The following is a 14,080-nucleotide window of genomic DNA, read 5'->3' as shown; positions in this document are numbered from 1 at the left end:
ACCTTGTATTCAAATAGAATGATGAAGAAGCTTAACCAAGCGCCATATATAGCGGGCTAAATTTTCTTAAGAATGCTGTTTTTATTTCAAGCCAATGGCCTGCAGCAAAGCTCAGTTTCATTCGCTGCCATACATGCTATCATATGATGAGTGATCGCATTCTATTCTTTGAAAGGTAAGTCGCCCTCTGAGCATTGCTTGCTCACATTTATTAAACTAATGCAAGACATTTATTAAACTAATGCAAGACTCTGCATGTCACGTGCCGCTTGAAGCCGGCCGGTCAGTCAGTTGGTTTGTTCACGACTCGCGACGAAAAGAAGTTTGTGTCTGCGTAGGAGAACATCACATGTTTGACAAGGTGAGTCGCATTATTGGCACAGCTGTGCTGGCTGAATTGCTCAGCACAGGAACTTTTATTCAATAGAGAGTCATTGCAGAACACGCGACAACAAGCGAAAAATTTGCAACACCACACACACGTACGCGAGAGAGTAGATAACATCGGCGCAATGAATGAAAATGAACAGAAAATGACATATGATACACACGACGACCAATAAAACACAAGAAATGAGACCGACGAACAACGAAAGCCATGATTCGCATTTTCAATGATTGATTGTTCATTTATCCCACCCGAAGGTGGGATGTGGGCCGAACCCGGAGGTACTGCAATACCGGGACAACCCGTGGGTGCGACAAAGCGAGCTTTGAATCGACACCCCGTCTTCAAACATACATTTAATACAAGAGCCCAGCGATGCTGGGCGTCCCAGGTATTAAACTGAGAAGAACAGATACTACACTTGATCTTAGCTCTTGAGAGCCGAGAAGCGATAAAGCAATGCTCCACGACGTCGACGTTTAGACATCGCGGCGGCGCTTTCGGTCCGCCGGCCGGCAGTCCTGGTCGCATTTGAAATCGACTTTGTCGAATGGCTGGTGTTCTCCACTGCCTGGCAACGTGGGCACACCACGTGCGTGACGACGCGATCAAGTCGCATCCAAGCAAAGGACAAGGCATAGAAAGCATGTCGATGAACTGTGGATGCACATCCAGTCGGTGACTAAAAGAAATATGGAACGCTTCACGATTTTGCGTGTCATCCTTGCGCAGGGGCCATGCTAATCTTCTCTGTATCGTTCCAATTTTAGTATATGTACTGCCGAAGCAAGTACGCTCACCTCTTGCTTTTGATTCGCTTAAAAAGCTTTCAGATGATTTCGCTTTCAGCTTGTGGTCTCGCAACAGCAGGACACAAGACAACAATTCGGTCTCCAAACGCTTGATATGTGTTGTACGGGGGGGGGGGGGATGGAAAAAGCTTTTTCTTATTCTTCGGTTTCGGTTGATGAGTTAAAAAAGGGATAGCGCGAACGCAGTCCCCACTAACAGAAATTATACGACCGAGTTACCCACATTTGGGGTAATCGCAGAGGTCAACTTCTCCGAAGTGCAATGGTGAAGTCTCGCCCTGGGCCCACCGCCTACGTGATCACGGTGAAGACCCTCGTCAGGTAAGTATGAGTTGGTTGCCTGTCAGCATCTCTCTTCTGGGACCGTGATTCTCTTCGGCTTTGCTCCGTTGCTTTTGTTTGCCTTTTTTGTGTGTGAGCAGAACCTTTCGACGACACTTCAGCAGCTGCTGCTGCTGTTTCTGTGATCACTCACTTACTTCGAAAAAGAACAATGTATGAGTTTGAAAAATGAGAGCAAACAATGCTCAGGCGCACTTACCTTGTATTCAAATAGAATGATGAAGAAGCTTAACCAAGCGCCATATATAGCGGGCTAAATTTTCTTAAGAATGCTGTTTTTATTTCAAGCCAATGGCCTGCAGCAAAGCTCAGTTTCATTCGCTGCCATACATGCTATCATATGATGAGTGATCGCATTCTATTCTTTGAAAGGTAAGTCGCCCTCTGAGCATTGCTTGCTCACATTTATTAAACTAATGCAAGACATTTATTAAACTAATGCAAGACTCTGCATGTCACGTGCCGCTTGAAGCCGGCCGGTCAGTCAGTTGGTTTGTTCACGACTCGCGACGAAAAGAAGTTTGTGTCTGCGTAGGAGAACATCACATGTTTGACAAGGTGAGTCGCATTATTGGCACAGCTGTGCTGGCTGAATTGCTCAGCACAGGAACTTTTATTCAATAGAGAGTCATTGCAGAACACGCGACAACAAGCGAAAAATTTGCAACACCACACACACGTACGCGAGAGAGTAGATAACATCGGCGCAATGAATGAAAATGAACAGAAAATGACATATGATACACACGACGACCAATAAAACACAAGAAATGAGACCGACGAACAACGAAAGCCATGATTCGCATTTTCAATGATTGATTGTTCATTTATCCCACCCGAAGGTGGGATGTGGGCCGAACCCGGAGGTACTGCAATACCGGGACAACCCGTGGGTGCGACAAAGCGAGCTTTGAATCGACACCCCGTCTTCAAACATACATTTAATACAAGAGCCCAGCGATGCTGGGCGTCCCAGGTATTAAACTGAGAAGAACAGATACTACACTTGTTGTTGAACTGTTTTATTCGCATCAGTAACTCACGGTACAAAAGATTGACACGGCGAGAGAGTACAAACAAACATAGCCAGGTCGAAGACTTTAAGAAACCGGCCTGCCACACCCCGCGGAGGCGGGGAGCGGCGTGATTTATGGGGTGACGATGCACCCGGAGGGTTAAGTCCACCAGCTTAGGTCGCGAGGGCCAGGCTGGGGAGTCGAGGTACCTGTGGAGGGAGAGTGTGGATCGAAACATTATATGGCCCGTCCGCAAATTTAGAATGGCGGAGCGGGCCAGGGAGACAGGTTCTTTCTGCATAGTCCAGAAAGGAGCCCTGCGACGAGTCGGGCGACCCGTCGCGTGTGGACGCTGGAACCGGCAGTAATTGACCGCCGGGTGGCGCCCACGTCTCCTTCACGCGTCCTCGCGCAGGTACTCTGACTCTTATACCCGGTCTGCCAGCAGGCAGAGCGGATAAAATTGGGGTCTCCCACGAGGAAGAGAGTAGAACCATTTAGGGATAATTTGGCTCTCGTGGCAGACGAAATATTCAATAAAATTGTGGAGCAGAGGCTCGATTAATCAATAAAACAAAAAAAAAATATATAGGTGGGAGTGTAATTAATACTCACTGGAGAAGAGTAAGCCTTCATTCGGCGAGCACGGATGTGCACTGACCAGACGTTGAGGCAGGTTCGCCCAGCTGGGTCGGGGAGGCTAGCGATCGAAACCAGAGGCACTGATAGGCTACATTACCGGTAAAAAATATAAATTTGAGGTAGAAATTTTGAGGCTGCATCGAGTTGATCAGGGGATCGTGTTGATCGATGCGTTGAAAGCGGAGCGAGGTTGATCCGAGCGGGCAAGAACAGCGTTACAAGGCAAAAACAGCGTATGACAGTTCGAAACAGTTGATTGATTAATACATAGAGAATCTAGTGGTGATTGAAATTGCTTAATTACTATTAAACCAGTCTCAAGTCACAATGTACAAGAGGTATTTTATTTCCTTCCTTTTTACTTTAGAATGTTTGTTTTTGATGAGACTGGAGTATCATATAAAAGAAATGGCGCTAGTTTATAGAAATAAGGTGGTGATATGGGGTGATCAATTTTAACACAATATTGTTATAAAGTTATAACGTCCAAACGGTTTGCTGTCTTGCGCGCTCGGATACTTACTGCAACGTTATTAGGGAATAAGTTTCTGATCGCTGATGTCGTCTTTTCTATGACGTAGCCCCTCCACGAGTGAGCCCGGCGTTCCAAGCTTTCCAGACGCGGAAGGATCCTTCGATTGAGAGGGAGGCCACTTTTCTAGCCACCTCTGCTACCCCACGAGCAGGAACGCCCAAGGCCGTCAGAGCTCGAGAGCTCGTCGGGGCATAGCTCCCGAGGGAGCCTACGACGAACGGAAGTGACAGGACGTCCCTGCAAGGGCGCTTCCTGTCTTCCTTTATGTTGACACATAACTCGCCGTACTTGTCGTGTTTCCTGTCGGCGGCTTTTCGAAGAGAATCCGCGCCGTAGTCGAACGGGCATGTGACGTCACATACGACCGTGACACCGTCAGGGCGTTGCAAGACGATGTCAGGACGCAGATCGGCACCGCCCGCTTCCACGTGCTGTGGAACCGTACTATCTATGGCAAGCCCGGGTTGCCATTCGGCAGGCACGTGCCCCGCGATCTCCCTCAATATTGAATTGTGACGTTCCGTGACGACAGTCATCACGGTAGGGCAGTGATTCAATATGTGAGGGAGAGTCTCTTCCGCTTTCCCACACGCACGACACATGGCAGGTAGGTAAGGACGGCCATGGCTTGGTTTGGATTTGAGTGGCAATAGGTTCAATCTGGCCTTGTACGCAAATACTCGGTCCGCGTGATCCAGGAGCTCCGGGCGCCGGGTCCAGGAATTTGAGAACCCGGACAGGCAGTGGGCACTGACCGTCTTGCCTTGGTCAGGTTTGGATTCCCACTGTCTCCTCCACCACAAGTCATTGTGTTGATGGAGGGTCGGCACCACTTTTTTCCTTAAGGGAGGGGTGATTGTGGAGCTCCCCGCGGCCAACTCAAGGCCGCCATCCGGGCGGGCGGACCAGCGTACGTTCAGACGACGGGTGGCCGCCGGGACACGGCCCCACAGGCTCTCGCCTGTAGGGCACGGTCTAGAGCGGGCGCCGTCGGGAGGAGGTTCACTGTTTAGATAACTGGCCAGGTGACCAGGCGTGGGATCCGGAGTGCCGAGCCTCAGACAGGCATGACGCCTAAGCTGCCCGAGAGCGACGGCAGAGACAATGTTGTCAGGTGACGTCAGCATCTTGAAAGCATGAGCTACCGAAAGCGTGTCACTTTCGCGACACAAGTTCAGAATGCCCAAACCTCCTAATGCAGGCTTACAGTAGAAGAACGCGCTGCACGCCCACTTGGGAAGACGCCACGCCACCTTCAAACACCGCAATACCAGTCGGTCAAGCTTCAGAAGCTCATACTGTCTGAAGCGCCGCACTCGCAGATGGTATGACGCGGACGGGAGAATGATAGAGGTGAGTGCCAGGAGTTTCTGGCTTGGGGTAAGAAAGGATTTCATTAATAAAGAAATGTGCTTCTCCAGAGTGGAGATGAAGGGTTGGGTTAGGGATGCGTCCGAGGCGTAGCCGGTTCGAGCGCCGAGGTATTTGTACGTCTCGCCTTTGGGGATGACCCGAATTTCCTCCCCAGCAAGGGAGAAAGGTTTCGGGTCGACCCGCAGACGGGACGCCGACACTTTCCCATAGGATAGGGTGCCACACTTGCGTGGGTTGAACCGTAGCCCGGACCAGGAAGAGAAGGGATCGGTAGAAGATAGGAGAGAGATCATCTGCTCGCGATCGGAAGAAACGAGACAGATGTCGTCCGCATAAGCCATACAACGTACTTTAATGTCGTCTTCTTTGGCAGGAAGGTTGTAGCCGCAATCCGTTTTGTCACGGACGCCCCTGAGGAGCACCTCGATGACCAAATTGAATAGCAGCCCAGACAACGGGCAGCCCTGACGGACTCCCCGCCCCACAGGGATACGGTCGGTTTCACCATTGCCGCAGCGGACGGTGCAGGTGTTAGCGACGTATATGTCGGAGATGCATTCAATAAGGTCTGTGGGGGCGTCGAAATGGCGCAGGACCTCGGCTATGCACTCGTGCCGGACACTGCCAAAGGCGTTTCGGATGTCCAGAAACGCAACCGACACAGGCCTTTTGCGTGACTGTGCATCCGAGAGGATGGTGTCGAGCATGAACACATGCTCATAGACGCCTTCCGTGGGCATGAATCCCTTTTGCTCTCGGCTGATAACATTCCCCTCCACCGCCCATCGCTGCAGGCGCCGGGCCAATACGGCGGCGTAAATCTTGTATATGTTTCGGCAGATGGAGATGGGCCGCCAGTTGCTGACGTCGTGCAGGTCACCCTCAGGGTCTTTACATATGAGAGTGATCCTGCTGGTTCTCCACTGGTCCGGTACACGACGGTTGATCCGGCAGGTCTCGAAAAGGCTGGCTAAGAGTCCCCCTCTTGGGTCCAGGATCTTCCAGAAACCGTAGGACAATCCGTCAGAACCAGGGGCGGAACCGACATCTAGCGACTGGAGGACCGCCTCCACCTCCCGGGCCGTAATGGGACCTTCACCGTCATCGACGGGGGAGAGGTTTACATTATCATGCTCGTAGCGGTGGGCGTTCATCCACTCGGGCATCTGCGAGCAACTCCCAGCTTCAGGAGCGGTCATGTCGCGTCGAAATCTCTCTTCAATTTCTTGAGGTGGGATTTCGCAACGACGGTCACAGTTTTTTCCTTCAACGATCCGGCGGACCGTTCCCTTCGCGTCCCGCGAGAAGGCGGCTCGCAACCCCACGCCGCTACGATATCGGGCTCCGTTCCCGCGCGAACCCCCACCGTCCGACCGAGGAGAACCCCCGTTCGAACGACGGCGAGCCGCGCGAGCCCGGGCGCCACGATTGAAGCGTGGTTTGCGAGGACGTGTCCTCTTGGGCGGCGAAGTCCCAGCGGTCCACTCTTCCAATTCGATGCAGAACTGGTCGAAATTTATGCCACCCGCTAAAGTAAGGTTCACTAAACTGCGAAGAGCCCGCCTGGAGCTCTTCGTCTTACTTTCCCTGACCGGTTCAACAGGGTGTTGGATGGATCGTTGATTGTTGGGTGTGATGGACATCCCTGGGGTAGTCTGTGGGAGTCCGGGGTCAATCGTGGCTTGGTTGCATGTCATGGTGTCACTTCGGGGTCGAGTCAAGGTTTGGGAAGAGATAGTTGGCAGGAATTTAGAGTGGGTGGTTTGGGTAGGTGGGGTAAAAGGTTGGGCTTCAGCAGACAGCGTCGAGGAACAAGGTTGTATAGGACAGATGGAAACAGGATTAAAGGATAAAGAGGAGTGAGATGGATGTTGAAGAGACTTAGATGAAAAGGTTTGCATGGGCGGCTTGGAAGAGCTGATTAAGTCTCTAGTTTCAGCTCCGGTGGTGGCCGTCAGTGGCAGAGAAGAAAAAGAAAAAGGGCGCGAAGCCGGCTTGGATAAACCGAGCGAGTCCACTGCCACGGATCCGGTGGAGGTCGGCTTGCGCAGGGGTACATGTAGAAGAGGATTCGCTCTGACAGTAGGGCCGTAACCGTCCGTGGTTGAGCTATCAGGCGAGGAAGTGGAAGAAGAGGAAAGAGATTCGCTGTTCGACGAGTCAGACGAGTCGGAAGAGTCCCCACTTTCCGACCCAGGTCCGGCCGAAGACAGACGAGGAAGAAACAACACATCTAAATCAGGCAAGCTGTCAGTATCAGCAGGGCTGAGTGAAGTTTTGCCTGGATGAGTTAGAATAGAATGGAAAAGTTCAGGTGGGGGGGGCGAAGTGGAAGTGCTGTCTATGCCTTGGCGCCAAAAGACTTGAGAACGGATGACAGAGGAAGGGAGAAGAGGGGATGACCCCTCGACCGATGCGCCTGCAGTCGAGGGCCGGCGCCTTCCACGCCTGACAACAGGGGCGTAGGAAAGCCCAGGCTTGGTCATCATAGGGGGTCTGGTTTGGCTCTCCGAGGGTGTCGGGTCATTGCTCGGCCAGGGAAGGCAGGTTGGCAATTGAAGGCCCTCGGGGCAGGATCGCCAGTGCTCTTGGGCCCCATCCAGCTTGTAAGCTCGAGGGAGAACACGGCAGCACCTGCTGCAGGTGATCAGGAACTCGGCGCGCGAACCATGAAATGCTCGCATATGGTCCTGATACGCCTGCACATCTCGGTAAGGTTGAGATGCCCTCCTGCAAGTGGAGAAAGGACAGAGAAGGGGGAATAGATTCGGGAGGGTGAGGCGAATAGGGCAGACGGACTGCAGTCTATTTGACCTCTGGAAGGGTGACTCGAAATGGGTGGGGTGGCCACGATGTGGTGTGGAATTGCGGATCGGACCCTCGTCACCGTGACGAAGTGACGAGTTCGCAAAAAGCAGTGAGTCTACCGGGGAGGCTTCACCATCTGGGTTGAGTGAGTGACCACTCACAGGAACCTGCTTCCTCGTCGGCCAGCCTAAGCCAGTGGACTGAGAAGGTGGGAAGGAGAAACCAACACCGGCCAGGTTACCTCTAGAAGTCTTCAAACCTGTACGACTTGAAAAGCGAGACATGGTTTAAATAAAATAGTTCTAAAAAGCTGGTTATTACAAATTGTTTAAAGTTTAAAGCGACGTTTCTATGTTTTGGAGAGTTAGCTAACAATTTAAATAACAAGTGACAGATTGCAATCAAATTAATTGTTTAAAGTTTAAAGCGACGTTTCTATGTTTTGGAGAGTTAACTAACAATTTAAATAACAAGTGGCAGATTGCAATCAAATTGAGGGTTGAATCAGAGATTTGCTAAAGAATTGACAAATGAAGTAAAACAATTTACGTTGATTCTACGTTAATGAGTAATACTACAATGGAAATGTCGGTTAAAGTTGAAAAGAAAACAAAGTTTGATTACAAATTAGTGCGACAGATTGAAAAAGGATAATTAATGCTTTAAGAGCAATTGTTTGAATTTTCGATTGTGATGTCACGATTAAACTTTATGCCAGCTGGCAGAGTGACCATGCGAGATACTTTACGGCTAAAATACAGGACAACAATAAAATAGACAAGTCAAAGGGTTGCAAAACTAGTAGAAAACAATCGGTTCAGTTCAAGGATGAGAGATTCCAAGTGAAAAGAAAATATGAACAACGTCTAATGTAAGATTAAGAAGAAAGAAATAAAATTATATTGAAAGATCACTGGCAACACTAGGATTTTCGCACAATTAAACCTAAAAGGCTATGATAAAAAAAATGGTCGAAATGGGTGATAATTTGGGTAAATAGATGGGTCAATTAGCTTATTTTTACAAAAATTTAGAAAGCACACAAGTTGGTTACACAATATAACTAAAATTATTCGAATTGATAACAACTGAGTGGCAATATTTGTGCAAAGATGTTCAAAAATTAGGCTAGGATTTTTTGGTTTTTAAGTGTTGCAACTGGAATTGAATTTATTTATGAAAATTACTATAAAACAACAAAACACAAATAATTACAGTTTTTAAAGTCTTTTTTTTGATCTTCTTTCTTCTTAAACCAAAAATTAGTGTGATCTTCAGGGTAAAGATGGGGGTAACAAGCCCGGGCTGGAATTGCGAATCCCGGTGCTTGATAAGGGTTAGCTAGGTGGGAAAGGTTAGCTAGGGTAAGGATTGGGTATTAAAGTATTCCGTGTTGATTGGGTAGGGTACTAAAGACTTGAGGTTGACGAAATTCCTTTCTTTAAACTTCCGAATGGTTCGAGACTGAGTAGGTTACCGTATTTTTCACTGGCAGCTAGGAAATTTACTGTTTCTAAAACTGACAATTTTCTTTTTGCTGAGAATTTTTATTTTCAACTTTCCTGACCAAGTTTTGATTTCGTTTCACTGCAGAACAACAAACTGAGCAATAAACTGACTGATTTTCCTTAATTGAGAGCCAACAATTCTTCTTGATCGCCTTTGAAATCGCGGCGGCGCTTTCGGTACGCCGGCCGGCAGTCCTGGTCGCATTTGAAATCGACTTTGTCGAATGGCTGGTGTTCTCCACTGCCTGGCAACGTGGGCACACCACGTGCGTGACGACGCGATCAAGTCGCATCCAAGCAAAGGACAAGGCATAGAAAGCATGTCGATGAACTGTGGATGCACATCCAGTCGGTGACTAAAAGAAATATGGAACGCTTCACGATTTTGCGTGTCATCCTTGCGCAGGGGCCATGCTAATCTTCTCTGTATCGTTCCAATTTTAGTATATGTACTGCCGAAGCAAGTACGCTCACCTCTTGCTTTTGATTCGCTTAAAAAGCTTTCAGATGATTTCGCTTTCAGCTTGTGGTCTCGCAACAGCAGGACACAAGACAACAATTCGGTCTCCAAACGCTTGATATGTGTTGTACGGGGGGGGGGGGATGGAAAAAGCTTTTTCTTCTTCTTCGCTTTCGGTTGATGAGTTAAAAAAGGGATAGCGCGAACGCAGTCCCCACTAACAGAAATTATACGACCGAGTTACCCACATTTGGGGTAATCGCAGAGGTCAACTTCTCCGAAGTGCAATGGTGAAGTCTCGCCCTGGGCCCACCGCCTACGTGATCACGGTGAAGACCCTCGTCAGGTAAGTATGAGTTGGTTGCCTGTCAGCATCTCTCTTCTGGGACCGTGATTCTCTTCGGCTTTGCTCCGTTGCTTTTGTTTGCCTTTTTTGTGTGTGAGCAGAACCTTTCGACGACACTTCAGCAGCTGCTGCTGTTTCTGTGATCACTCACTTACTTCGAAAAAGAACAATGTATGAGTTTGAAAAATGAGAGCAAACAATGCTCAGGCGCACTTACCTTGTATTCAAATAGAATGATGAAGAAGCTTAACCAAGCGCCATATATAGCGGGCTAAATTTTCTTAAGAATGCTGTTTTTATTTCAAGCCAATGGCCTGCAGCAAAGCTCAGTTTCATTCGCTGCCATACATGCTATCATATGATGAGTGATCGCATTCTATTCTTTGAAAGGTAAGTCGCCCTCTGAGCATTGCTTGCTCACATTTATTAAACTAATGCAAGACATTTATTAAACTAATGCAAGACTCTGCATGTCACGTGCCGCTTGAAGCCGGCCGGTCAGTCAGTTGGTTTGTTCACGACTCGCGACGAAAAGAAGTTTGTGTCTGCGTAGGAGAACATCACATGTTTGACAAGGTGAGTCGCATTATTGGCACAGCTGTGCTGGCTGAATTGCTCAGCACAGGAACTTTTATTCAATAGAGAGTCATTGCAGAACACGCGACAACAAGCGAAAAATTTGCAACACCACACACACGTACGCGAGAGAGTAGATAACATCGGCGCAATGAATGAAAATGAACAGAAAATGACATATGATACACACGACGACCAATAAAACACAAGAAATGAGACCGACGAACAACGAAAGCCATGATTCGCATTTTCAATGATTGATTGTTCATTTATCCCACCCGAAGGTGGGATGTGGGCCGAACCCGGAGGTACTGCAATACCGGGACAACCCGTGGGTGCGACAAAGCGAGCTTTGAATCGACACCCCGTCTTCAAACATACATTTAATACAAGAGCCCAGCGATGCTGGGCGTCCCAGGTATTAAACTGAGAAGAACAGATACTACACTTGATCTTAGCTCTTGAGAGCCGAGAAGCGATAAAGCAATGCTCCACGACGTCGACGTTTAGACATCGCGGCGGCGCTTTCGGTCCGCCGGCCGGCAGTCCTGGTCGCATTTGAAATCGACTTTGTCGAATGGCTGGTGTTCTCCACTGCCTGGCAACGTGGGCACACCACGTGCGTGACGACGCGATCAAGTCGCATCCAAGCAAAGGACAAGGCATAGAAAGCATGTCGATGAACTGTGGATGCACATCCAGTCGGTGACTAAAAGAAATATGGAACGCTTCACGATTTTGCGTGTCATCCTTGCGCAGGGGCCATGCTAATCTTCTCTGTATCGTTCCAATTTTAGTATATGTACTGCCGAAGCAAGTACGCTCACCTCTTGCTTTTGATTCGCTTAAAAAGCTTTCAGATGATTTCGCTTTCAGCTTGTGGTCTCGCAACAGCAGGACACAAGACAACAATTCGGTCTCCAAACGCTTGATATGTGTTGTACGGGGGGGGGGGGATGGAAAAAGCTTTTTCTTCTTCTTCGCTTTCGGTTGATGAGTTAAAAAAGGGATAGCGCGAACGCAGTCCCCACTAACAGAAATTATACGACCGAGTTACCCACATTTGGGGTAATCGCAGAGGTCAACTTCTCCGAAGTGCAATGGTGAAGTCTCGCCCTGGGCCCACCGCCTACGTGATCACGGTGAAGACCCTCGTCAGGTAAGTATGAGTTGGTTGCCTGTCAGCATCTCTCTTCTGGGACCGTGATTCTCTTCGGCTTTGCTCCGTTGCTTTTGTTTGCCTTTTTTGTGTGTGAGCAGAACCTTTCGACGACACTTCAGCAGCTGCTGCTGTTTCTGTGATCACTCACTTACTTCGAAAAAGAACAATGTATGAGTTTGAAAAATGAGAGCAAACAATGCTCAGGCGCACTTACCTTGTATTCAAATAGAATGATGAAGAAGCTTAACCAAGCGCCATATATAGCGGGCTAAATTTTCTTAAGAATGCTGTTTTTATTTCAAGCCAATGGCCTGCAGCAAAGCTCAGTTTCATTCGCTGCCATACATGCTATCATATGATGAGTGATCGCATTCTATTCTTTGAAAGGTAAGTCGCCCTCAGACAAGAATATCCTTACAAAAGACTGTTCACGCGCCAAAACCACAACAGTAAGACCAGGATAGATAGAATATACATAAATGAACATGCACTTGAAAATTATCATAACATCAAACATGAATACTTCACATCATCAGACCACTGCACATTACCAATAATTCATCTAAAATATCAACAACACACCAAATGGGGTGAATATTCATACAAAATCAATAACAGCATATTAGAATATGCTCACGTCATAACAGAGCTCGAAACGGCTTGGGAAAATTGGACCATAAACGTACCACAATTAGAACCACCAGACATGCTTATAAGGTGGGATCATGGCAAGAAAATGTTGAAAAATCGACTGATTGAACTCTCGCAAGATGTCGCACTCAAGCGTAGAGAAGATTACAATCAAGCGAAAAATATGCTCCACACTCTGGACGCTCATCCAGACCACGTCCTGGAAGATCGTCGCCCGGAATTCTTGGAGAAAATCAACAACTTCTACGATTATAAAGCAGTCGGATCGCAAATCAGATCCAGAACTATCCCAACTAGCGATGAAGAACCATCTAAAAGCTTCTTCAAAGCAGAGGAACAAAATTGTAAAAGTACCTCTATCACTGAGATACACGACGCAAACAACACAACACTCACCAAGAAAGAAGACATTCTCAAAGAAGTACACAGCTTCTACCACTCCCTATGGGGTGTAAAAGACAACATAAACTCTCAAGAACAAAACAACTACTTAAACATTCTTGGAGAGGCCAAAATTGAGGAAGACGCAGCTGAACAAGCGGAACAGCTGATCAGTCTCAAAGAAGTAAAAACCGCCATCGATTCTCTTAATAAGGATTCTGCACCTGGATCAGATGGTCTCGGCTCATTATTCTACCAAAAATGCTGGCATTTCCTGAAACACGACATTCTAGAGATGCTTACAAATTGCTACTTGAGAAAAACAATGACTCCCTCAATGAGAGAAGCAAAAGTGAAGTTAATCTTTAAAAAAGGTGAAAAAGAAAAGCTCAAAAATTGGAGACCGATCTCTCTGCTCAACACAGACTACAAGATCTTGAGCAAAATCCTCTCCAACAGACTCACACCCATGATCACAAACCTGATTTGTCCGAATCAGAAATGTGGACTGCCAAACCGCAGAATAGAGCATGTTACAATGAATATACAAGCTGCCCTGGAAGCTTCTCAAACTCAACACAGGGACTTGTACGTCATGATAACTGACTTTGAAAAAGCTTTCGATAGAGTTAGTCACTCCTTCCTCTATGGAATCTTGAAGAAACTCGGAGTAAAACCAATAATGATGAATTACCTGTCATTAGTTTACCACAAAACAAAAAGCAAAATAGAAATCAATGGAGCTTTAACAAAACGAATAAACGTTAAAAGGGGCATACGACAGGGTTGTCCCCTCAGCATGCTCTATTTCATAATCTGTGCTGACGTTCTCACCCGACGCATAGAGAAAAATCATCTGATCAACGGTTTTCGCTTTTCCAGGCTGACAATCAAAATCCAGCAATATGCGGACGACACCACATTCATCACAAAAGACATTCCATCTCTCAAGGAAATCAACAAAGAACTAGCCATCTACCAGACGATGTCCGGCCAGAAAGTGAACCAGGGAAAGACCCAGATCCTGGCGTCCAAACCTGACCTGGCCCAAAGAGCTCAGCAACTCTTTCCAGAAGCTG

At 47.8% G+C, this 14,080-nt stretch overlaps 8 non-coding genes and 1 pseudogene across 8 annotated transcripts; all 9 read right to left on the bottom strand.

Annotated features, from left to right (window-relative positions):
• Positions 1–647: 647 nt before the first annotated feature.
• Positions 648–841, bottom strand: LOC145773559 (U2 spliceosomal RNA). The gene has a single exon (XR_014289933.1). It is a non-coding gene; the product is annotated as a U2 spliceosomal RNA (small nuclear RNA).
• Positions 842–1,075: 234 nt separating this feature from the next.
• Positions 1,076–1,182, bottom strand: LOC145772985 (U6 spliceosomal RNA). Its single transcript, XR_014289409.1, has one exon. It is a non-coding gene; the product is annotated as a U6 spliceosomal RNA (small nuclear RNA).
• A 184-nt stretch (positions 1,183–1,366) lies between these two features.
• On the bottom strand, positions 1,367–1,529 carry LOC145773462 (U1 spliceosomal RNA). Its single transcript, XR_014289842.1, has one exon. It is a non-coding gene; the product is annotated as a U1 spliceosomal RNA (small nuclear RNA).
• Positions 1,530–2,386: 857 nt separating this feature from the next.
• On the bottom strand, positions 2,387–2,597 carry LOC145772890 (U2 spliceosomal RNA; annotated as a pseudogene).
• Positions 2,598–9,786: 7,189 nt separating this feature from the next.
• On the bottom strand, positions 9,787–9,893 carry LOC145772984 (U6 spliceosomal RNA). The gene has a single exon (XR_014289408.1). It is a non-coding gene; the product is annotated as a U6 spliceosomal RNA (small nuclear RNA).
• Positions 9,894–10,076: 183 nt separating this feature from the next.
• On the bottom strand, positions 10,077–10,239 carry LOC145773461 (U1 spliceosomal RNA). The gene has a single exon (XR_014289841.1). It is a non-coding gene; the product is annotated as a U1 spliceosomal RNA (small nuclear RNA).
• An 854-nt stretch (positions 10,240–11,093) lies between these two features.
• On the bottom strand, positions 11,094–11,287 carry LOC145773558 (U2 spliceosomal RNA). Its single transcript, XR_014289932.1, has one exon. It is a non-coding gene; the product is annotated as a U2 spliceosomal RNA (small nuclear RNA).
• Positions 11,288–11,521: 234 nt separating this feature from the next.
• LOC145772983 (U6 spliceosomal RNA) lies at positions 11,522–11,628 on the bottom strand. The gene has a single exon (XR_014289407.1). It is a non-coding gene; the product is annotated as a U6 spliceosomal RNA (small nuclear RNA).
• Positions 11,629–11,811: 183 nt separating this feature from the next.
• Positions 11,812–11,974, bottom strand: LOC145773460 (U1 spliceosomal RNA). Its single transcript, XR_014289840.1, has one exon. It is a non-coding gene; the product is annotated as a U1 spliceosomal RNA (small nuclear RNA).
• Positions 11,975–14,080: the final 2,106 nt, after the last annotated feature.

Source organism: Aplidium turbinatum, chromosome 6, assembly GCF_918807975.1.
Source record: "Aplidium turbinatum chromosome 6, kaAplTurb1.1, whole genome shotgun sequence".
NCBI lineage: Eukaryota > Metazoa > Chordata > Ascidiacea > Aplousobranchia > Polyclinidae > Aplidium > Aplidium turbinatum.
Note: the sequence above shows the minus strand (reverse complement) of the source record. Positions and strands in the feature narration are given on the sequence as shown.